Source organism: Suricata suricatta, chromosome 1, assembly GCF_006229205.1.
Source record: "Suricata suricatta isolate VVHF042 chromosome 1, meerkat_22Aug2017_6uvM2_HiC, whole genome shotgun sequence".
NCBI lineage: Eukaryota > Metazoa > Chordata > Mammalia > Carnivora > Herpestidae > Suricata > Suricata suricatta.
The window spans coordinates 101,858,301-101,882,706 of record NC_043700.1 but is presented as its reverse complement, the minus strand read 5'-3'; positions in this window follow the sequence as shown (position 1 = coordinate 101,882,706).

Sequence of the window (24,406 nt, the reverse complement as noted above, 5' to 3'; positions counted from 1 at the left end):
TGATTTTATTTATTTACTTTACAAGCACATAGTAAAAGAAAATTGTGATGAGAATATACGTAATAGTCATCACATAATATAGAATCAGATAGCCTAATTTGGAATTCTTAATTTGTAGCTATTAACTGTGTAATATTAAGCAAGTCACCCTATTAGATTCACCATTATTTCATTCTTGATACACTTTAAAGACCAGTAGTGGGGTATAATCACCATCATCATCATTACCATCATCCATACCAGGAAAAAACAATTGCATTCGTTGGGTACTAACTGTGTGCCAGAAGCTATCCTAGGAACCTCTAGGGTAGGGGACATAGTAATGAATTTCAATATAATAGCCAGTGGAAGTCTTAAATATGGAATGATATTTTAAGAAAATATGAGGCTACTCTTTCAAAATTGGTATCCTGTCAGAATACTTAGCAAATCAGTAGATAAAAAGATCTATACTATTCAGAATCTATTTTTTTGTCAAGAACCAGAGCAGTGGATCAGAATTAAAGTACCAGTTAGTAAAACTGTGTATTCTTGTTGTGAGTGAAACAGTCTACTATAGTCTGTTGTAGAATGAGGAAATTTCATATTATTCAAGGATCCACTATGTGGAAGGGAATAGGAAAATGACTATTTTTTCACTTTGGCCAACCTCCTTTCTTTATATTGAATATAATTTGGTAAATATATTTATGCTATAGTTACTAGTCAGAAACCTTGATAGAAAATAACTTTTGTCACTAAGTATTTCTACGCTTAAAATAATTCTGAAACAGTGTAAAACTTTATTTGAGAATTTGCTGCTTATAAAAAGTTTATTATAGGAGTTCAATAACAAGATAAGTCAAGAAGAGAGCATAAAACAGGGTGGTCACAATTGTTAAACACATAGCATGCAATAGCAATTCACTTTGAATGATGGAAATCTGAGTGTCACTGAACTTGATATGACTTTGGTACCCCATTTAGAGTACATATTTTTATATCACGTTCCAGCTCCCACACAATTGTTGGCATGTAAGAAAAATTTCCATAGACACCTAAAGGTTTTTGATGGAAAATATTGGGAAATAATTTTAAATTAAATAAGTAATGCTAAAGTCAGTGGCTATATTTTTATTCTTAAATAGTGTGGCCACAAGTTGGTACAGTGACATAGGCAATTTTTAAATATTATAAGTATCTAGAAGCTCCAGAACTATAGGAAGAGTTTTCTGACTGTAACCAAAATATATCACAAGAGATTTAATCTCTTTTTTGTTGTTCTGGAAAAACAACAGCAATCATCATCGTCATCAGCAGTGGCAGCAGCAGTAGTGACATTCTAACCCTGGCTTAATAATTAAAATGGAGAAAATGCCTTAAGCAAAATTTAAAAAAGTAACAAAAACATCAAAAAACTTTTGATGAAAAGTTCTGAATAGGGAATCAAAATGGAATTAAAAATACTGGTAGAAAAATTATAACAAAAGTTAATAAATAAATATCAGTAGGACTTATAGCCAAGTATAATAAAAATCAATTAAAAAAAGATTCTCTATTACACATGAAATGATCTTGTATGTGGAGTATCCTATGAAATCCACTGGAAAACTATCATAGCTAGTAACTGAATTTAGCAAGGTTGCAAAATACAAGATTTACACAAAAATCCATTGTATTTCTATATACCATCAATGAACAATTTGAAAATGAAATTAAGAAAACAGTTATATCACAAGAGCATCAAAAATAATAGAATTCTTAGAAATAAGTTTAATAAAAGAGATGTAAAACTTACATTTCTAAAGCTACAAAAATTATTAAAGTAAATTAAAGAGGTCTGAATAATGGAAAAGGTCCTGTTTTTATAGACTGGAAGATTTAACATTGAAAAAACATCAATACTTCCCAAACTGATATATAGATTCAACATAATCCTTAACTCAAGTCTATGAGCTTGTTCTAAAATTCATATAGAAAGTGAGAAAACCAGAACCAAAAAAATCCTGAAAAAAGAACAAAGTAGAACTCACATTTCCAGATTTTCAACTTTTACTACAAAGCAATAGTATGAGAATTTGATACAAGGATAAACATATACATGAATGGAATAGAAATTGACAGTCTAGGAATGATCCCATACTTCTTTGATCAATTGATTTTCAACAGGGATTTTAAGACCATTCTTTGAGGAAAGAACAACCTTTCAATAAATGGTGTTGAGTCAATAAATAGTGACATGCCAAGTAAGGAAGTCAGACTTTACCTCGCCGTGAGAAAAATGAACTCAATACCAACAAAGACTCAAATGTAATAACTAAAATTATAGAATTCTCATACAGAAACATAGAAGTAGATGTTATTTTTAGCTGAGCAAGGAAGTTATTATACTGAAAGGATAAAAGCATCTCTATCATTAAAACAACTCTTTGAGTCTGACTTACAACTAATTCTATTGTATATTATAGTAGATTAACTTAAATAATTTAATGCATTTTTTGGTTTGCATATAGCAATGTATAGAAGGTATCTATGACTGTGTTCCCCATATTAAATGGAGAACAGGATAAAGAACCAGTATTCTAATATGTTATTTATGAAGCAGTCTTACAAACGAATCTATTTGGAAAAGAAGATAAGAGAATATCTTTCAGGTCAAGATACGATAATGTAATATCTAAAGCTATGCTTTGATATTAGACAATTCTGTTCATAAGCGTTTTGTCTTAGCCTTATTAACTTAAAGACTTTAAGTCAGTCACATACACTCTCTGTGATTTAGACTTTTCATCCACCAAATGAGAATAAAACATTTCTAAATCATATAACAGTTGTGCAGATTGGCATCAGTTAGATGTCTTATATAAAACTCATCACAGGTCTCCACACCCTGGAAATGTTCAAAGACAGCTAGACATTTTATTAGCATGACTGGCATTATTTGGATTAAATTAAAACAAAATAAAAATACAGTAAATGACATCCAACCAGCAAACCCAGAATTTCCCACCAAAGATAAGCACTGCAAGTTTACCATAAAGGCAAGAAAAATTTTGCTCTGAAATGAAGTTTAACTCTCTTTTCTTTTTAACTTTGTTGTGGTGTAATTCAAAAATAATATTGAGTATATTTAAACCTGTCTTCAACTATCTTTATTAAAAGTGAGGTTCAGGTATGACAGGTTAAAAATGGCAGCTCTTAAGATAGAAACCTTAAAAGTTTCATTTTAAAGTGTAGAGTGATGTTAAAAGAATAGAGGAAGGCTTGGTTAATAGGATATTTATTGGAAATTATGAGGGACATACAAAAAAAAGTGTGAGGCATACATTAAAGTATATCCTAAACATTTGTATGTATAGATGTGCAAATTTCTGTAACTAATAACAAGAAACATGGCAGAATAATATGACTGTTTCAAGAAGCTTTCAAAAGCCAATTTGAACAAGGAATATTTATTTGAGGTGAGTCCCTATACCTCTTGAGATTAGCCTAACACTAATTCAAGTCCTATTGTCTTACTGGTAAAAATAAATAGACTATAAACTTGATTTATATGTGATGTAATAATCAACTGTGAACTTTGGTTTTGTATGCTATGGTAATAAAGGTGTGTTGAATTTAGAATTTCCTAGAACAGAGAGAAAGGTTGATAAGGTGATAATATGACAAAGTTATAAATCATGTTCTTGTTATAGAAATAGTTCTTCAGTTTTTTCTGGTCATAATATATTTGTCTCCTGTCTCTTCTCTATTTTTAATTATTATTAATAATGCTTTTATGAGACAAAATGAACAATTGTGTCCTTTGAGACTGACAAACTAGAAGATTAGACTTTTTTTTAAAGATTCAGCTACTTTAATAGGCCTTTGTTTTGCAAATATATATTTTGTAGATAGTGCACATGTGTTCATTTTATAGAGCAATATGGTTTTACATGCAAAATGGAATAGTTTTGTGTCTCCCTACAATTTACCTAATGTATTAGATTTGCTTAGAGTTTCAGTGTTTCAATTTTTGATGTCCAAATTCCAAAGATAAATGCGCTATATATTCATGGCCCCACACATCAGTTAAATATATGTAGTGTATATTATATAACAGAATGTAATATATAATTATATATAATTCAGTAAAAATACCTATCTTGCATACAAAACTCATTATATATATTTATTATACATATTTACATACATGCATAATTTGTTATATATGTATTATATATTTATATATTAGATATATTATTTCAGTAAAAATATATATCTTGTATACAAAATTCATTATTAAACATGGCTTACTATATTTTCTCTTTCTCTGCCTAAATTAACAAAGTTTTTGATTTCATAAACATTGTCATTCCTTAAATTTTATTTGTTCCATATAATTTTCTGTTTGTCTATTTTATAGAGAAGTGAGTACTCAGACATAAATGTTTTCAATGGTTCTTTGTAGTGGTGGGCTAAAATATTTGTATCTTTATATTTGTGGCAATTTGGGGGAAAAGATAAAAATCAATGTAGTTTTCTGTGCTGAGAAGCTACTCAGATAATGTTTTCTTGTATGATCTCTAGTCAAGAAGTTTTATTATTTGGGAAATTAAGATTAAAGCATCTTTGGAGATAACTTTCAGAAGGGAACACTCTATCTGAAATATAATTGACACCTAATATTTACTGAAGGCTTACAAGCTCCTGACAATTGTCTAAGCACTTTAAGTGTATATCTTATTCAAGTTCCATTGTAACCTTGTAAAAAATTAAGTTTAAGAAATGAGAGGAGAGAGAAAGAGAGAGAGAGAGAGAGAGAGAGAGGAGTGAGAGAGGTATCAAGGGAATTTAAATTATCCAAGATCACACAGCTACTCAATGACAAAACAAGAATTCAAATTTACAAATTCTGACACTAGAATTTAAGCATCCTATCACAGACCTTAACTACCTCCCAAGAGAAAAACAATGAAAAAAAAATGACATATTACTGGTAATATTGATGGAACTTGGAAATTATTTTCCCTTAATGTGTCTTTGGGTATATCTTTTCAGTGATAAAACTAACTGGAATGGCTGAAGTTTCATAACAAATTTAAATTTAATATTAAAGATACTTCATTGATAAGAAGACATGATACTTTCCTTTGGTATTTGGACTACCATTTGATGGTTTACAAGTTATTATTATTATTATTATTATTATTATTATTAAATGTTTATTTTTTGAGAGAGAAAGAGAGAGTGAGCATGTGCACGTGAACAGGGGAGGGCAGAGAGAGAGGGAGACAGAGGATCCAAAGCAGACTCCATGCTAACACCAGAAAGCCTGATATGGGGCTCGAACCCACAAACCATGAGAACATGACCTCAGCCGAAGTTGGATGCTTAACCAATTGAGCCACCCAGGTGCCCCTACAAGTAATTATTTTTAAAGAAAACAAAAATACATATAAATTGGTAAGAATGAACATACACTGTTAGATTTCTGCAGAGCCATAACTGAAATCAAAAATACACTTTCAGCGTTTTATAGAATCTTAAAAGATATGTATTACTTTAATAATTTTAATAATCCACATTTGCATTGCTATTTTCCCACACTTAGATATCCAAATATAGAAAAATCTTAGGAATTTATTAATAAAGGGATTTTGAAGTTGAGTCTTTTGGTGCCACCTTCTGGCATGTATTATTGAATAAAATAGTCCAAATTCTAACAACATTTCTAATGTTAAGATAAGTTAAAATAGCTGGCTTTGTGTTTGTTCAGTATATATATTTCTACTTTGAGTTTTATTCACTGAAGTGAATATGGAGAAGATATTGAATTATAAAAAGACAGTATTCACATTCCATTGTAATATTTAGTCTATAATAACTGTACATAGAAAGAAAAAACTGATAGGAAAAGTGGTTGCATTAAATAAATTAGGATTCTTCTTTTAATATTATTAACTAAATTTTGCCAATGAATTTTAAAATCTTATTTTATTCTGAGCCACTAAATATAGAATCCAATACCTTTAATTGTCTTTGAATTAATTGCATTTGATCTGATACTGTAATATTTACAAATTACTTCATGACAGTCTATTCAGGTTATTTCTATTTCATCAGTATGTCATTTATTGCAGAAAGCCTAATATTAGCTATCTATATTTGCCACAGCTTCCTTTGATAAAAGTAGAAAAATAATTTATGTGGGAAAAGGTAATAAAATTTTATCTAATAATGGTGACCTATTTTTCCTGGAAACCATTAGCATCTAGTGCTATTACAGATGGAATTTAAAAACAAAATTAGGTGACTACAAAAAGCATATCCTTAGATAATGCTGATCTTCTCATTATGCAAATTTTACAGTAAATGTAACCATTTGCTAGAAAACCAAAATGGAAAATTTGAGAACAAGCAATTTTTTACCTTATTATTATTGACTTATTATTATTATTTTACCTTATTATTATTATTGTTATTATTGTTATTAACAATAGTAGTACTGGTACACCCTTGCAAACACTCCATCCAGTTTTATAAATTTAAGAAAACAAGACTTTCAGTTATCCCTTTAAAAATTTGGAATACCATGGGGCACCTGGATGGCTCAGTAGATTGAGTGTCCAACTTCGGCCCAGGTCATGATCTTACAGTTAGTGAGTTCAAGCCCCGCATTGGGCTCTGTGCTGACAGCTCAGAGCCTGGAGCCAGGTTGGCATTCTGTCTCCCTCTCTCTGCCCCTCCCCCACTCACACTGTGTGTGTGTGTGTGTGTGTGTGTGTGTGTGTGTGTGTGTGTGTCACAAAAATAAATATTTTTTAAAAAGTTTAAAGAAATTTGGAATACCACATATTCCCAAGTCCCTACATAAGGCTTAAAAAAACTTCTGCTGGTTATATTCCCCAAGTTAGAGTGCATTCATTTCCTTCATATTAAGTTTTGTTAAGATATTACAGAATCTCGTTAGACTGGACTTACTGCAAGATTCTGAGATGTTACTGCAGACAATATAAAATTACCAAATTACCAAATATATGTATTTAACATGGGAAAGAATGGCAGGCAGAGGCTCAGTTCTCCATCAGAACATTTATAAATGGAAAATACTGAATTTTGAATACTATATGAGGTTTATCAAAATATGTATTAATCTCTTAGTTATTTAAATTTTAGTTAGCATACAGTGCAATATTGGTTTCAGGTTTTAGTCTTTTTCTGTTTGACTTATTTTGCTTAGCATAAACCATTTTAGCACCATCCACATCATGGCAAATGGTAAGATTTCATTCTTTTTGAAGGCTGAGCAATATTCCAGTGCGTGTGTGTGTGTGTGTGTGTGTGTGTGTGTGTGTGCGTGTGTGTAGTGTATGTATTTATGTGCATATATATAGTGTGTATATATATATACAGTATATATATACATTGTATATAAATATATATTAGATATATACATAAATGTTTATACATATACATGGTGTGTGTATATGTGTGTGTGTGTATACGTGTGTGTGTATACACAACACATCTTCTTTAGTCGTACATCAGTCAGTGAACATTTGGGCTCTCTCCATATTTGGCTATTGTTGATAATATTGCTATAAAAATTGGGGTGCATGTGCCCCTTAGAATCAGTATTTTTGTATCCTTTGGGTGAATATCTACGAGTGCAACAGCTGGATCAAAGGGTATTTTGATTTTTAGTTTCTTGACATATCCTTCTTCAAAGTGGCTGCACAGTTTGCATTCACACCGACAGTGGGAGAGGGTTCCCTTTTCTCTACATTCTTGCTGGAACCTGTTCTTCTTCGTCTTGTTAATTTTAGCCACTCTGATAGGTGTGAAGTGGTATCTCATCATGGTTTTGATTTCCATTTACCTCATGATGAGGGACACTAAGCATCTTTTCATGTGTCTATTAGCCATCTGGATGTCTCCTTTGGAAAAGTGTCTATTCATGTCTTCTGCCAGCTTCTTCACTGGGTTATTGTTTTCTGGGTGTTGAGTTTGATAAGTTCTTTATAGATTTTGCATACTAACCCTTTATCAGATATGTTGTTTGCAAATATCTTCTCCCATTACATAGGCTGTCTTTCAGTTTTATTGATTGTTTCCTTTACCATGCAGAAGCTTTTTATCTTGATGAAGTCCCAAAAGTTCACGTCTACTTTTGTTTCCCTTGCTTTTGGTGCTTGTCTAGTAAGAAGTTGCTCCAGCCAAGGTCAAAGATATTGCTATGTGTTTTCCCCTCTAGGATTTTCAGGTTTTCCTGTCTCACAAGTAGGTCTTTCATCAGTTTGAATTTATTTTTGCAATTGGCATAACAAAGTGGTCCAACTTCCTTCTGCAAATCACCATCCAGTTTTCTCAACACCATTGGTTGAAGAGCCTGTCTGTATTCCACTGGATTTTCTCCTCTGCTTCTTCAGAAGTGAGTTCCCCATATAGCTGTAGGTCTATCGCTGAGTTTTCTATTCTGTTCCACTGATCTACGTGTCTGGTTTGGTGCCAGTACCGTACTGTCTTGATGACTATAGCTTTGTAATATAGCTAGAAATCTGTAAGTGGGATGCTCCCAGTTTTGTTTTTCTTTTTCAGAATGGCATTGGCCATTCGTGGTCTTTTGTGATTCCATACAAATTTTTGGATTATTTGTTCTAGCTCTGTAAAACATGCTGGTGGTATTCTGATATGATTGCATTAAATGTGTAGATTTTTGGGGTAGTATAGGCATTTTAACAATGTTTTTTTCTTCTCATTCATGAGCAGGTAATGCTTTTTCATTTCTTCCTGTCCTCTTAAATTTCTTTCACAAGTGTTCTATAATTTTCAGAATTTAGGTCTTTTACTTCTTTCATTAGGATTATTGCTAGGTATTTATTACTTTTGGTGTGATTATAAATGGGATCGATTCCTTGATTTCTTTTCCTGTTGCTTTATTATTGGTGTATAGAAATACAACAGATTTCTGTACCCTGATTTTGTGTTCTACGACTTACTGAATCCATGCAGTTCTAGGAATTTTTTGGTGAAGTCTTTTTGGAGACAGAATCCAAGCAGGGGAGGGCAGAGAGAAAAGGACACAGAATCCAAAGCAGGCTCCAAGTTCTGAGCTGTCAGCACAGAGTCTGATGTAGGGCTTAAACTCATGAACTGGAGATAATGACTTGAGCGGAAGTCACAGGCTTAATGGACTGAGCCATTCAGATGCTCCCATAATCCAGTGATTCTTTAATAGAATCTTCTTTAACTTCCATATATTTGGGGGGGTTCCAACATTTTTCTTGTGATTGACTTAAAGTTTCATAGCATGGTGATCTGAAAATAAACATGATATGATCTTGATTTTTTGTACTTATTGAGGGCTGATTTGTGACCTAGTATGTGATCTATTCTGAAGAATATTCCATGTGCACTTGAAAAGAAAGTGTTTTCTGTTGTTTTAGGATGAATTGCTCTGAATATATCTGTTAAGTCCATCCAGGTCAGTGTGTCATTCAAAGCCATTATTTCCTTGGTAATTTTGTGCTTAGATGATCTGACCATTGCTGTAGGTGGGCTTTTAAAGTCCCCTACTATTATTGTATTATTATCAATGAATTTCTTTATGCTTGTTATTAATTGATATATTTTGCTTGTTTCAAGTTGGGGGTATAAATATTTAAGATTGTTAGATCTTGATGGAAAGAACTCTTAATTATGATATAATGACCTTCTTCATCCTTTGTTACAGTTTTTGTTTTAAATCTAGTTTGTCTGATATAAGTATGGCTACTCCAGACTTCTTTATATCCATTAGCATGATAGATGGTTCCTTACCCCCTCACTTTCAATTTGCAGGTGTCTTTAGGTCTAAAAAGAATATCTTGTAGGTGGTATATGGATGAATCTTTTTTTAAAATCAATTTAGATACCCTGTATCTTTGGAGCATTTAGTCCATTTTACATTCAGAGTGATTATTGAAAGATACAAATTGAGTTTTACTGGTAATGATGTTTTCTGGCCCTTTCTAGTCCTTGTTCTTTTGGTTGTCTTCCTTTTATTTCCTCTCTCTACTCAAAGAGTTCCCCTAAAAATTTCTTGTGGGGATGCATTTAGTGGTCACAAACTTCTTTATTTTTTGTTTTTCTGAGAAACTCTCTCTCCTTCTATTTGAAATACAGCCTTTCTGAATAGAGTATTCTTGGTTGCATATTTTTCAGATTCAGCACAGTGCCATTCCTTTTGGCCTGCCAAGTTTTGTGGACAAATCTGTTGCAAACCTGATCCATCTTCCCTTATAGGTAATGGATATGTTTCCCTTGCTGCTTTCAGGATTCTTATCTGTGGGTTTTTTGTTTGTTTTTTTTTTGTGTGTGAATTTGACTATGATATGTCTTGTCAATGGGTAGATTTTGTTTAATTTAATAGGAGTTCTCTGTGCTTCTTGAATTTTGATGTCTGTGTCCCTCCCCTGATTAGGAAAGTTTTCAGCTATCAGCTATAATTTGCTTACATAAACCCTGTGCCCCCTTTCCTCTCTCTTCATCTTCAGGGACTCCTGGGGTACAAATGCTATTAGACTTTTACAAACCACTGAGCTCCCTAAGTCTGCTTTCAGGTTCCCTACCCTTTGTTTCCCTCTTCTCTTCAGCTTCATTATTTTCCATAATTGTATCTTCTGTATCATTAATTCACTCCTCTGCCTCACCCATCCTCATTTTTATGGCCTCTATTTGGGTTTTCTCCTTGGTTATAGCATTTTTAATTTAAGTTTTACTAGATTTTAGTTCTTTTATCTCTGCAGAAAGGGATTCTCTGGTGTCTTCTATGCTTTTTTTCAGGCCCAGCTAGTATCCTTATAATTGTTTTAAATTTTAGTTCAGACATCTTACTTATATCTGCATTAGTTAAATCCCTGGCTATTATTTCTTCCTGTTCTTTCTTTGCAGGTGAACTCCTCTGTCTTGTGCTTTTAGAGGTAGAAAATAATAATAATAATAGAATAAAATAAAAATTATTATTTTTTTTTAAACCAAAGGAAACTAGATCCTAGGTGTGTTTTTGTCTGTTTGTTAAGAGAAGCCTGATAGAAAAAAAGGCAAGAAAAGGGAGGGAAAAAATTTTTAATGTGCTCTCTCTGTATCCAAGAAACAAAGGAAAATAAAACAACAAAAAAGGAAGCAACAACAACAAACAATTAAACAAACAAAACCAAATGAAGCTAGATCCAGTTTCCCTTAGAGCTGAAACTTTGCAGCAATCTATAGTCAGCAGACTAAGCAGATAGAAGGGATTTATGCTGGTCTTCAGGGTAAGGGGCCTGCTGCTCTGATTTCTCAGGTGAACTTGACCTATAGAGATGGGCCTGGAGGGTACTGGAGGGCAGGGCTTGGTGTAATGGCTCTGTTTTCCATTTAGCAGCAGTGTTTAACTCATCGGGGTCTCTCAATGTCAGTGGGCTAATGGGTGAAAATGGTTTCACGTCACTCTCTAGTCTCCAGAGCAGGAAGTTCATGCCCTCAAAGACACGATCAGTCACTCTTGTGTCACCTGCTTCTGTCAGCTCCCTGTCTTGCCCCCATCTGGGTCCAAGCTGTCCACGTACCAGGTAGCATCTCTCTCCCAAGTTTTATCTCAGGCATAGCCGTATTTAAAACCTCACACTTCATGGGGTGCCTGGGTGGTTCATTTGGTTGTCCTACTTTTGCCCAGGTCATGATCTCATGCTTCACAAGTTTGAGGCTCACATCAGGCTCTGTGCTGAGAGCTCATAGTCTGGAGACTGATTCAGATTCTATGTCTCCCTCTCCCTCTGCCCCTCCCCAGCTAGTGTGCTCTCTCTTTCTCTGTCTCTCAAAAATAAAAACATTATTATAAATAAAATAAAAACTCCCCACATTTCAGTGACTCCTGTGGTTCTAACCCATGGTGATCTTCTGGGGGAGGGTCTGAGCACACTGTTGCCAGGGCCAGCTTATCCCAGGGAATGGTCACACCACCCTATAGCAGCAGCAGCTCAAAGTTTACAGTAAATCACAGTACACAGCCTGCACCAGGGCAGTTGTCTTTGTTTCTATATGATAAATGGGGAGGCTTGATGTGCCTGCCAGGTCTTTTGCCCATGGAGAAGCTGTATCACCTCTACTGAATGCACTCAAAGCAAGAGAACTGCTTCTCTCTTTGTAACCCAGGGGATCCTCAGACTATGCTCCCCACTCCCAGGACTCCACCCTGCTTCCTCACTGAAGCACCACTAGGTGTTGATCTCTATAACTTTAGACTCTGTGCTCTGCTGTTTATAAAAAAACTGCTGATATCCTCTTTTCCTATCAGTGGTTTTGGGAAACAGTTTTCTTACGCAGTCTCCTGTGTGTGTTTTCACTCTTTCCCTCTAGGTGCTTTAAAGAGGAATGCATTCTGGGCAAACCCCATGCACTGCTCTTGCTCTCCCCCTCTGTCTTTCTCCTCTCCGTGAAAATGGCTCCCTCCCCTCTGGGGTTCCATGGCTCTTCTCTCCCCCAGTCCCCCTTTCTGTACCAGGAAACTGCTATGTTTTCTCCCTCAAATTATTCTGTCAGTCCTCAGATTTCCTAGGAGTTCAACATGATTTGATGTTGATTTAGCTGTGTTCCAAGGTACGAGTTCAAGATCTCTTTACTATACTGCCCTCTTACCTCTCCCTCAAAATATTTATTAATCTATAACTTATTAATCCAATTCCTCTCAGGTGACATTTCAGAATTGTTGACAATTTTCTTTCTTTTTTCTTTCTTCCTTCCTCTCTTCCTTCTTGTCTCTTTCTCTATTTTTTTCCTCTTTCACTTTCTCTCTTTTTATGGTTTAAGGTTTGCACTTCTTTATATATACATAAATTTATTTTTGTTTTCTTAGGAAACATCATCCAGGAGATTCAGTCCAATAATCTCAAGGTAGAATTCAGCTATCTATTTAGGAATCTATATGCATCTATCTATGTTTCTATCATCTATATGCTCTTGATTTATGATATTTCCAAATTGATAAAATAATTTCAGTACATTGTTTTCTAGTCAATATTTTCTCAATAATGTGTTATTAAGATTAATATAATCAGATATGAGGAGAAATAAATGCTTATATTTATTTTGTGTGGGTTCTAGGAACATGTGTTATTGCACATTAGTAAAAAGGGGCTTTGGAGTCAAACAACCAGGATTTTAGTCACTATGCAATATTTCTACTGATCTTATTTTTATGAAAATTGCCAAGTTGTTTAGCCATATAAATCAGTTTCTTAATCTGTGCATTTAGAAAGAAAAGGTATCTAATCATAGTACCCTAAGACATAGTTCATCTAAAAAGTTTAATCCAATGCTCAACTCATAGTAATTAATATGTTAATTAATATTATTTCTAATGCTTCATATGTGCAGGCAAATTTGGACATTTCTACATGTATTAGCTTAGACTATTTTTATAATCTGAAATATTGTTTTCTTACTTTCAGATTTAATGTCACAAAGGCTCTTAACCTCATTTAAACTATATTTTTAACTGCCATATTATATAGTCATCATTTTTTCTTTCTTTTATTTATTTAGTTTAGGTGTTTTGTTGAGTCTTAGTCAGTATTAAACCAGGCCTTTTAGCTCAAAACTCTGAAGTGTAAAAGCTATACATCACAATGTTTGTTGCTTTAATGAAAAAACAAAAAAAGTTTGAGTACCAAGGTCAAACAAGGAAATATTTAATAGCAAATTAACGTTTAACTGCATCTAATCAAGTGAAATTTCTTTTTAAGGCACTGACAAATTTCTCTAGATAAAACATCCTAAGTATTTTCAATTGATAATTCCATATGAAGGCCCCACAAAATTATTGTGTTTATTCTTTGCTCTTATTAACATTGGTTCACTTATATTGCACCCAGTACTTTTCATCGTTCTTAAAAATGACAACCACATGTCGTTAAAGCAAAAAATGTGACCATGTGATAAGCAAACTCAGCTTTACAGTGTGGCCAGGTGTGATTTGAATGTTACTGAAGTGTCAGTGCCATTGATGCAGATTGAACAAAAGTGAAATATGGACTTTGTTTCAATCCACTTTATCTATCTATCTATCTATCTATCTATCTATCTATCTATCCATCTATCTATCCATCCATCTATCTATCATATATTTTAAATTAAACCCCTAGCCCAAGAACCCAGGAACGGCCCTGCTTTAGCAGGGAAGGTCGGCCTCCTGGAGCACACCGCTCTGGGAAGCACACACATGGAGTGGTGAGGGAAGACAAGGACACCTGCCTAGCCAACCACATGGGCTGAATCAACCCTTGAGATCAGTGAGGGGAAGCTGCTGCTGCCAGATTACCTTCACATCCTGTTCTACTCCACTTTAAAACTAGTAAAACAAATGAACAAACAAAGCAAGCACTAATCCAAACTTCTTCATTTTGGAATTTATCTTCTCACAAATACAATAAGGCTGAGAAATGAATTTTGACATTCCAAATACAGAAGCATAGTTTGTCTTGTTGTTGTTTTTCCCAATAACAAGCCATTTCAATACAAAAACCGTTTTTCGTATTATGAAGTCTTCCCTCTGGTTTGACTTACAATAACTTAACTATTTAATCATATACTGGCAAGGTGTTTGAAGAAATCATTTAACAATATGCTATAAAGATAAATGAATGAATGAATATAAGAAAGGCATTTCATTGAGAGAGTTTCTGGAACTAACTTCTTATGGATCTTGAGAAGTTTTTAAACTTCTCCAAGCCTTTGTTTCTTCATATGTGAAATAAGGGGTTTGGAGTCAATAACCCTTTCGATCTTATCAGCTCTGAACTTCTCTGAGCATATGCTTCTGCCAGCCAGAGGAATGTGAATGTAATGGGACACTTTATTGTATTAATTTGTTTTGTTCTTGGAGCTGGATGAGAATCTTAGGATAAATAAATAACTAGAATGGACAAATCATTGTGTATTGTATGGTTCTCATTTGTCTCAAGGTTATACTAATGGATATTAGTTTCAGAGTCTCAAAGAGAAGTTAATGACACCCTGGAGATTATCCTTATACAGGCTTTTATGTGGGAGTCCTGTACCATTCAGAGGAATTCATCAGGGATACAGAAGAGGAGGGATACATGTTAATAGATTTTGTTTGATGAATGGGTCTCCAAGATAATGAGATTTAAGGTTTGGGATGAGTTCCATGATTGGCAGTAACCTCTTCAATTGCAGGATCCGTTGTGGCAGGTTAATGGAGGGTGTGTGTGTGTTTAAGAGACAGAGACAGAAAGGATAGGAGAGAGTTGTTGTGTTTACTAATGAGAATTTGGGGAAAGTTTTTTAAAAATCCCCTGCCCAATCCTGGTATAGAGCAGTAGAGCTGCTTGACTTAAATGCTTGCAGAGATCATGGATAGTCGTAGTAACAGGAGTTGCAACCAAAATAGTTTGCCACAGAAAAAAATTGAGTCCATTTTTTTTAAATATTTTATTTATTTTTTGATACAGAGAGAGACAGAGCATGAGAGGGGAAGGGGCAGAGAGAGAGAGAAGGAGACACTGAACCAGAAGCAGGATCCAGGCTCTGAGCTAGCTGTCAGCACAGAGCCTGATGCGGGGCTCGAACCCACGAATGTGAGATCCCGACCTGAGCTGAAGTTGGAGGCTTAACCGACTGAGCCACCCAGGCGCCCCGAGAGTCCATTTTTTAAGTCATATATACAAGGTAAGGTCTTTAGTATTATAACTCCTACAGAAAGGAGAAAGAATTTTTTAAAGATTGTTACGGTCTGAATTATATCCCCCCAAACAAACTTATATTTAGAAGCCTTATTCCCCAAATGAATTTAAAGATAGGGTTTTTAAGGAGGTCATTAAAGTTAAATGAGATCATAAGGGTGGGGACCCTAATCTCATCAGATCAGTGTCCTTGTAAGAAGAGAAAGAGAGAAAAAAAAAAAAAGTCCTTGTAAGAAGAGAAAGAGAGAAAAAAAAAAAAGAGAAAGAAGAGAAAGAGAAGCCAGAGATAAATGTCTCTCAATGTGTACCTATGTCTCTATGTATATCTACATAGATACCTATATATAAAGCATAATATTATTCTCTTTTTTCTATTCTAAAAAATATACATGAAATGGTGGTTTTAGATTCTCTATCTTATGGCCAATAACATACTATCTCATTTACTCATAAACTACAGACTTATGATTAGACTAGATATATGATAGCTTGGAACTTATAAATTCATTTTTTGCTTCAAATTTTCTTGAATATTCTTATACTTTTGCTTTTCCATATTCATCATTAACTCAATTTGCCACAAATGTGCTGGGATTAACTTTGAGATTAAATTGAATCAATAAAGCAGTTTGGAGATAGTTGATATATTTTTAATATTGGCCCATTATCCATTAAAATGTCATGTTACCTTTGTATAGATATTCTTTAATAGTTATTTGTTCCCTATGTAAATAATGTAAGCACATTATCTTTTGTGACCATTTTAAATAACATCATGTATAAAGCAGATTTTTGTGTGTTTCTTTTTACTCAGCAAAGTTGCTAAATGTACTAAATAAATTTCACTTAAAACCCTGAGTTAAGGGGTGCCTTAGATGGCTCAGTCAGTTAAGTGTCCTACCTTTGATTTTAGTTCATGTCTTTTTTGTTTTGGTTTTTTATTTATTTTTGAGAGACAGAGAGAGATAGCAGAAGCAGGGGAGGATCAGAGAGAGGGAGACACAGATTCTGAAGCAGGCTCCAGGCACTGAGCTGTCAGCACAGAGCCTGATGCGGGGCTGGAACCCACAAACTGTGACATCATTACCTGAGCCGAAGCTGGACACTTAACTGACTGAGCCACCTAGGTGCCCCAGTTCAGGTCTTGATCCACAGTTCATGGGAGTAAGCCTGTGTTGAGTTCTGCACTGACAGTTTGGAGCCTGCTTGGGATTCTCTCTTCCTCTCTCTTCCTGCCCCTCTCCCACTTTCACACACTCTCTCTCTCTCATTCTCTGTCTCTCTCTCTCTCAAAATAAATAAATAAATAACCATTGTAAAAAACCTAAATTAAATTTTAAACTCATATTTTGAAACTCATATAAAAGTAAAATAACATACATGATCTCTTTTCCTAAAATGTCTGGCACTAAAAGGACCATATAATCAATGACACAGTCAACATATACTATTTCAGTTAATAGTAGTATTTTAAAATGTTTCATCATGGACAGATGTGCATTATGTTTCTGTGGAAAGCATATTATCATAGAATGTGCTCCCACCCCACATTATTGTTTAGTGATAATACCAAATATTTTTTACTGATGATAATGATAACTTGTAAAGATATTGTACCTTTTGTTGTACTAGGAAATAGCAAAGAATACCAAGATACATTTAAATTTATAATGTATTCTTCAACTAGGGAAATTATGTTTAAAAATTCAGAATTTACTTCACTTTCTACCTAATATCATTCATCATTCTCTGTATGTTTGGTGAAGTATTATACTGAGAAAGAGATAGAGACAGAGATTATATTAGAAAGAAAGATAATCCATCCTTTATATTTTAGAATTCCTTTATTTAATATAACTTTAATAGTTTTGTCAGCATTATGTTTCTTGTGAAACAGAACGGAAGATTGTATTTTCAATTACTTTTTGATTGCATGTGAAGTTGAATGTGTCAAATTAGTGAGGTAAACAAAACTGAACTAAATGCAATATACTGTGCTTTGTTGGACTGTTAAACTTTCTGGAATATAAGTGTATGAGTTTCTTCAGAGTATTTGTGGTGACTCCCTAGTGAATTTATTGCATTCGTATTTCCAAGTATGCATTGAAAACTCAATGATGTGGACAGTGCCGTAAGTAAAACTCAAAAATCCTTATTAACCGTGTAAGATTAATAAACTAACATATATTTGGAAGCAAAAACCAGTGAAATAGAAGTAAAATAACCAGGTAAATAATATGTAACTTTTAGGAAATAGGAAAAATTTAATCTAAAATTGTTCCATAGCAATTTTATTATATAACAAATTTAGATTATATTAGGCTGCATTATATAGTAGTGACTCCTAATTTTCTATTACACATTTACCCCTTATTCCTTAGTAAGAGCATATCCTCTCTCCTATGGGAGAGAAGAAATAATTGTCCTACATACAAGAAAGTAGTCTTGAAGGGAAAGGTTAATGTGTTCTTCATTCTGTGCCTATTATCACTGGCTAAGAGTATGTGAGATCTGGAGCTCTCTCAAAAAGTCTGAAAGAACATAAATTACATAGGACCTCAAAGGCTATGGATTCACTGATTCCAAAAATTTCTATATTGTAACACTATTGCCTTGAAATAAGAGAAAAAACAGAATTTGTATTCAAATGCATTTGGAAAATATTTTGTATTACATTTTCTACCTTACTCATTTGCTCAGTTAAGATTCCAATTGTCTCAACTAATTTGATTTAAACCATGCATTAACAATGAGGGTGATATCACCCCAAAAGGATGATTATTGGTTTGGGGGCTGCAAAATTCCTAGATATTGTAATAGTTTCTATCAGTATTAATAGTGTGTATTAAAATAGTTTGGTCCTCCCAAGCTCAACTCTACTGGACATCAGAAATGTGAGTGGAGATGGAGATTAGTGGGGGGGAAATATATATATATGTCTCTTTAGTAGTTAATAAAGAAAAATAGATTGCAGAACACTATTTCAAAGCTTTCTTCCAAATTTTTAATGTGCAGCACTTCTATAAAAAAGGATAACCTAAAAGTTGTATGTATATTCTTACTTCAGTATATCTACTAAGGAAAAAAATATCACAAAGCAGTATTATTCATTTAGATAGCCACTAGAAATTTAGGTAATCTTAAGGAAAAAATGAAGTTGTAAACTCAACTGACATCATAGACCATGAAATTCCAGAGGGGGTAGATGAGTAAATACTTAGACATTAGTGCACTTTTCAAGCAAGTGATTAAGGGGAGAACTGACGATAGTCAAGACCAAGATATATATTCTCACTTCTAAACCTCTTCTGGCGTACCGAGTTTTCCCCAAGAATTCTCCAAGATTCTGCTTCTTTTAAAAAGAAAAGAACTGAATATTTTTCCCTCAAGTAAAATATTGGGCTTTCCATACAGAAAAAAAAAAAAAAAAGATCTCCCTTTTTAGCCTCCTTTTTCCTCCTGCAGTCTTAACCTGCTCTTTGGAGACAACAAGGCCTGTGGTTTCTATGGGCCAGAGAGGACCCTTTACCTGTCCAGGCTGAAAAAGTCTCTCCCTTGGTTTTCTACTATTGATTTTCACCCTTTTTACATGCTGCCCTTTGCAATGTATTGAATTGTTTCTTGAAGAGCATACTCTTCTTCAACTTATTAAATTTATTTTTTAAACTGCTATTCTAACTTTGCTAGTGTTTAAAATGAGAAAACACAAATTTTTATTTTACCCTTCATCTGAAACTTCTCATGAACTGTTGTTAAAAAGACAAAAATGTGTATTCCATTCAAGCAGTCTGTGTTTCTGACAATAATTACCCTATCAAAGCAAGCAAGCCCCAACTCCTCTGTAGAAAGAGGGATTTCACTGCTGGCACCCATGAATAAAGAGGGTGTGAGGGAGAAGTGGTGTACTTGTACTGTAGGTTTGTTTTGGGACCCAGGTTCCTCCAAAATTAGTCCTATATTGAACTTACATTTTTTTTTGTAATTTTATATGGCTTTACTAACTCAGGAATACATGATAATTTACAATATATATATGCCTCTAAAGCCATGGTTGAAGACTTTTTGACATTTCAAAAAATTCACCTAGGGGCACCTGGCTGGCCCAGTCTGTGGAACATGCCACTTTTGATTTCAGGGTCATGATTTCAAGTCTCACATAGAGCATAGAGATTACTTAATTAAAGAAAATTGTTAAATTCAACTAAAAACTAATACATTCATGTACCAAAAAAGTATCCTTACATAGAATTCATAGTATCAAATTCCAAAAAATAGATCTTATAAAATAAATTGGAAAAATTTTATATAAAAATATGTACAACTTCTACTAAAACTTTTTAGTTTTGGTGAAGTAGAGATGAACCTATATGTAAAACTGAATGTATATACATATCATATATTTGTACTTACTTTTTGTATTTTATATGTTATGTAGTATGAGGTGTTTAATTTTGCAAATACTAACAAGAATGCCTCATATAAGCAAAACCTGTCTATGGTTGTAAAGTATGGCACTTTTAGCATTTTAATACTATAAAATCAACTTCAATATAAGAGCAAATTATGCAGTAAGAGATTTTTCTTTTAAAACAAACCTTTGAAAATATGTTGTATACTCTGTAATCACTTTAGAATAAATTACAAGGGTTTTGAAATATCATTCGTATGTTATTGAAAATAGTAGAGAAAAACAGTGATCTCCACACCTCATTTGCATCAATGTCTCTTTTATGACTTCATTAAAAATGTGTCAATTGAATAAAATGTATATTCATTAGGAATGCTGACTCTGTTCTACTATATATGGATCACACTACTTATAGTTGAATTTAAACAAACAAGTAAAAAATATCTGCTTAAATGAGATACAGGGAACTAGCTAAAGTTTTTCAGGATGCTTTAGTGAAAGCATGGGGTACTATAGTTTTGGCAAAGACAATTAATTTTTAATTTTTATTAATTTCCTAGAAAAGTATAGATTTTCAGTGGCAGTCAATAGAAAATAATAATAATTTATTATTAGCCTTTATGTAGCAGCAAATAGAACAGTATAACGACTCTATAACACCAGTGAAAATCACAATACTGTAATACTTCATTTATAGCTGAAAAGTATTAGATTCCATCTAAGAGGATACGTTAAAAAGACCCTGTAGAACAACCTGTTTATAGGCCAGTTTCACCTGTGAAGGAATCATGAAACATTCAACACATGGCAATGTTTCAACAGAGATACATATAAGTTTTATTAGGGAATAAAATATGGTGGAGAAAATATACTTTTAACTCTTCCAATGGTGAAATTTGGTTGATTTTTTTCTACACAAATTCTCTTAAAGTAATTTTCAGTTGAAAATACTGTTTCTCATATTGAAAAGTCTGCTTCTATAAACAAAGTGACTCTTTGGACTAATGCTGTCCTCTACACACATTCCCTTCACAAGAGCTTTTCATGAGACTTCAAAGAACAGCTTAGACTTGTAACTCCAAAATATTTGTCTTCCTCCCATATACTTTGAACTATACATCCGATTCTATATATAATACTTCCACCTGGATGTCCAATAAATAACTCAAGCTTATTTCAATGCTTAAAACTGAATTCCAAATGTTTTGTTCTTTAAACCTGTTCCACCGAGAGCTTTTCTCATCTCAGTTATTGCCAACCTCTTCTATTTGGTTGCTCAAGTAAAAAATATTGGAGCCATTCTTGACTTTTATCTTTCTTTTAGACCATTCAATCCATCAGAGAATCTTTCTGGTTCTACAACTTGCCATCGTCTCTCCATTGCTCTATCAGTAATAGTCCAGTCTACCATTGTCTCTAGACATTATTATTATATGTCTGTTTCCACTCTTTTCCTTATAATTTATTGAATACAGCTAAATAGAACTCTTCTGTGATGCTGTAAATCATATCCTGTAATCCGCAGCTCAAAACAACTCAAATTGCAAATTGCATCAAATTAATTGTATCAGTATCATCTAGCTTACTTTTCTGACATCATTTCCTTCTACTCTTCTCCTTTGTTGTGCTGCTTCAGCTACCTCTGTCCTCTCCTTATCCATATCAAAATATCTCCATCTTAGGACTTTTGCATTGCTTTTTTTTTTCTTCCAGATCTCCAGATATCTAGTTGCCTGCACTCCATCCAGTTTTTTCCCCCTGAAATGCATCTTTTCCATTAAGTTTTCATTTACCATCCCAGTGAACTTTCAGATCACCCTTCTCTCCCTGAACTCTTTAACCTCTCTTCTACTTTGTTTATCATCTGTTCCACATCACTGGATTATGAGGGTCATGAGAACAAACTTATTTTTCTTATCCCTAATACATCAAAGAAAATTTGATATAGAGATGGTGCTAAATATTTAATATACTATAAAATGATTAAATGAATAATATTTTAATGACATTTAAAGTAGTTTAATAAAAATATATAATTGGAACATTAAAAAATCATTATAGTATTAAAATGACTACAGCAATGAGAAAGTCTTAATTCTCAAAAAGTAAATACTTTGGCTGTATGATATTTTGATACTAAATGGAAGAAAATATTAGAGTAAAATTTTTTGAAATGTCAATATTACTTTGGAGGATTCTTGGGTCTTAATTTTGGTAATTTTAGTTGGTCAAAATTTTTCTGACTCCATATCATAACCAATAATTGACCCAAGTCAAAGAAATATGTTAACTAGGCATGGAGCAATCTGATTCACTTCCCCTCTTAATTGAATTTAAATATAAAAGAGTTTGGGTAATTTTTGGTTGCTTAAGTGAGACTAAACTTAAAAAAATCATCCAGACTATACTGGCTACTTAACTGAAAGATATATTTCTACAGATCTGCAGGTAGTAACCATACATAGTTACCTCCTGAAGTTAGGAGCTATGATTAATATGTGACACTATATCTATCTTAGTTACCTAGAGAAAGGAAGACACATAAACACTTTCCTACTGTTCCAAAAAGGAAGGAGGTCTTAAAAATCACTTTATTTCCAGTATGAAGGATTAATTAATTGCTAAAGAATTCCTCAGGTGTCCTCAACCTTGTTAGAAGTGGTCATAAGTAATAGCATTTTAATAGTAAGCTCAGTATCTTTTCAGGATGGATCAAGAATTAACTTTTGACCTAGGTCTAAAGTCCATGCTTTATTTGAGCTTCCCATCTCTGAATAAACAAAAATAAATAAATAAATAAATAAATAAACCTTAAAAAAAATATGTATCAGGGCTAATTCACACCCTGAGTCTAAGAAATACTTCCTGTAGGCTTTATTATTGCCACCAGATGCCAGAGGAATTTTCACTGTGAAATTAAATCACAACTTTCCCAAACTATTTGGCTCCCAAACACCTCAACTTTTTCACCCACTATATTATCTTTAATCTAGTACAACTACATTCATTCTACTTTTTCTGTGTTTTCATTTTTCTCCATGAGAAAGCCCTGAACTCCTAGGTCTTTTTTTTTACTACTGTATCCTAGACCCCAGGGAGCTCTGTGAAGCCACTAAATAACTACTTTTTTTTTTATACTATTGATGGATATTAGGCTATTTGTAGCTTTTAATTATTATTAGTAGTAATAATGTTAAAAACATTCCTGTACATGTCTCCTTGTGTGCACGTGCATGCATTTCTGTGGACTATACACAGGGTTACCAGATAAGATACAAGTACATCTAGTTAAATCTGAATTTTGTTTACTAACAAATAACATTTTATTGTAAATATATCCAAATGTCCTCCTGACTCTTACTCTACTCTCTTGAATTTAGAGTCTATCATCAGTAATGTCACTTATATCATCATCCTTTTCTCTGAATTGTCCCTTAACCTTCTCATTCCAGCAAAATTGTAGCTCATCTGAAGACACTGCATCACCAGAAGCCCTTTCAAGTAGTGACATTTTTTTTTTCCTCTCTGAGCCTTCAAACCCCTGGGGATGGAGATTGGTAGGCATTTTCTTGTTCCTCACTATTAATTTCAAACCATTCTCCCTCTTTCCTCTTTTAAACTCTTCAATTTTGTTGGTTTTCTTGCTTTAAATTTATTTATTTATTTTGAGGGAGGCAGAGAGGGGCAATGAGAAAGGGAGAGAGACAGAAGCAGGCTCTGTGCTGTCAGTAGAGATCATGACCTGAGCTGAGATCATGACCTGAACTGAAATCAAGTATCAGACACTTAACTGACTGAGACACTCAAGTGCCACTCAAGTACTGTTTTAAAGTGAAGAAATGGGCAGAAGACATAAACCACACTTCTCCAAAGAGGACATCCAGATGGTCTACAGTCACATGAAATGATCCTCAACATCATTCATCATCAGGGAAACACAAATCAAAACCACATTGAGATACCACCTCATGCCAGTCATAGTGGCTAAAATGCACAAATCAAGAGACTATAGATGCTGGCGAGGGTGTGGAGAGACAGGCACCCTCCTGCACTGTTGGTGGGAATGTAAACTGGTACAGCCACTCTAGAAGACAGTGTGGAGGTTCCTCAGAAAACTATCCATAGAACTCCCTTATGACCCAGCAATAGCCCTGCTAGGGATCTACCCAAGAGATACAGAAATGCTGATGCATAGGGGCACATGTACCCCAATGTTCATAGCAGCAATGTCAACAATAGCCAAATCATGGAAAGAGCCTAGATGTCCATCACCTGATGAGTGGATCAAGATGTGATATATATATATATATATATA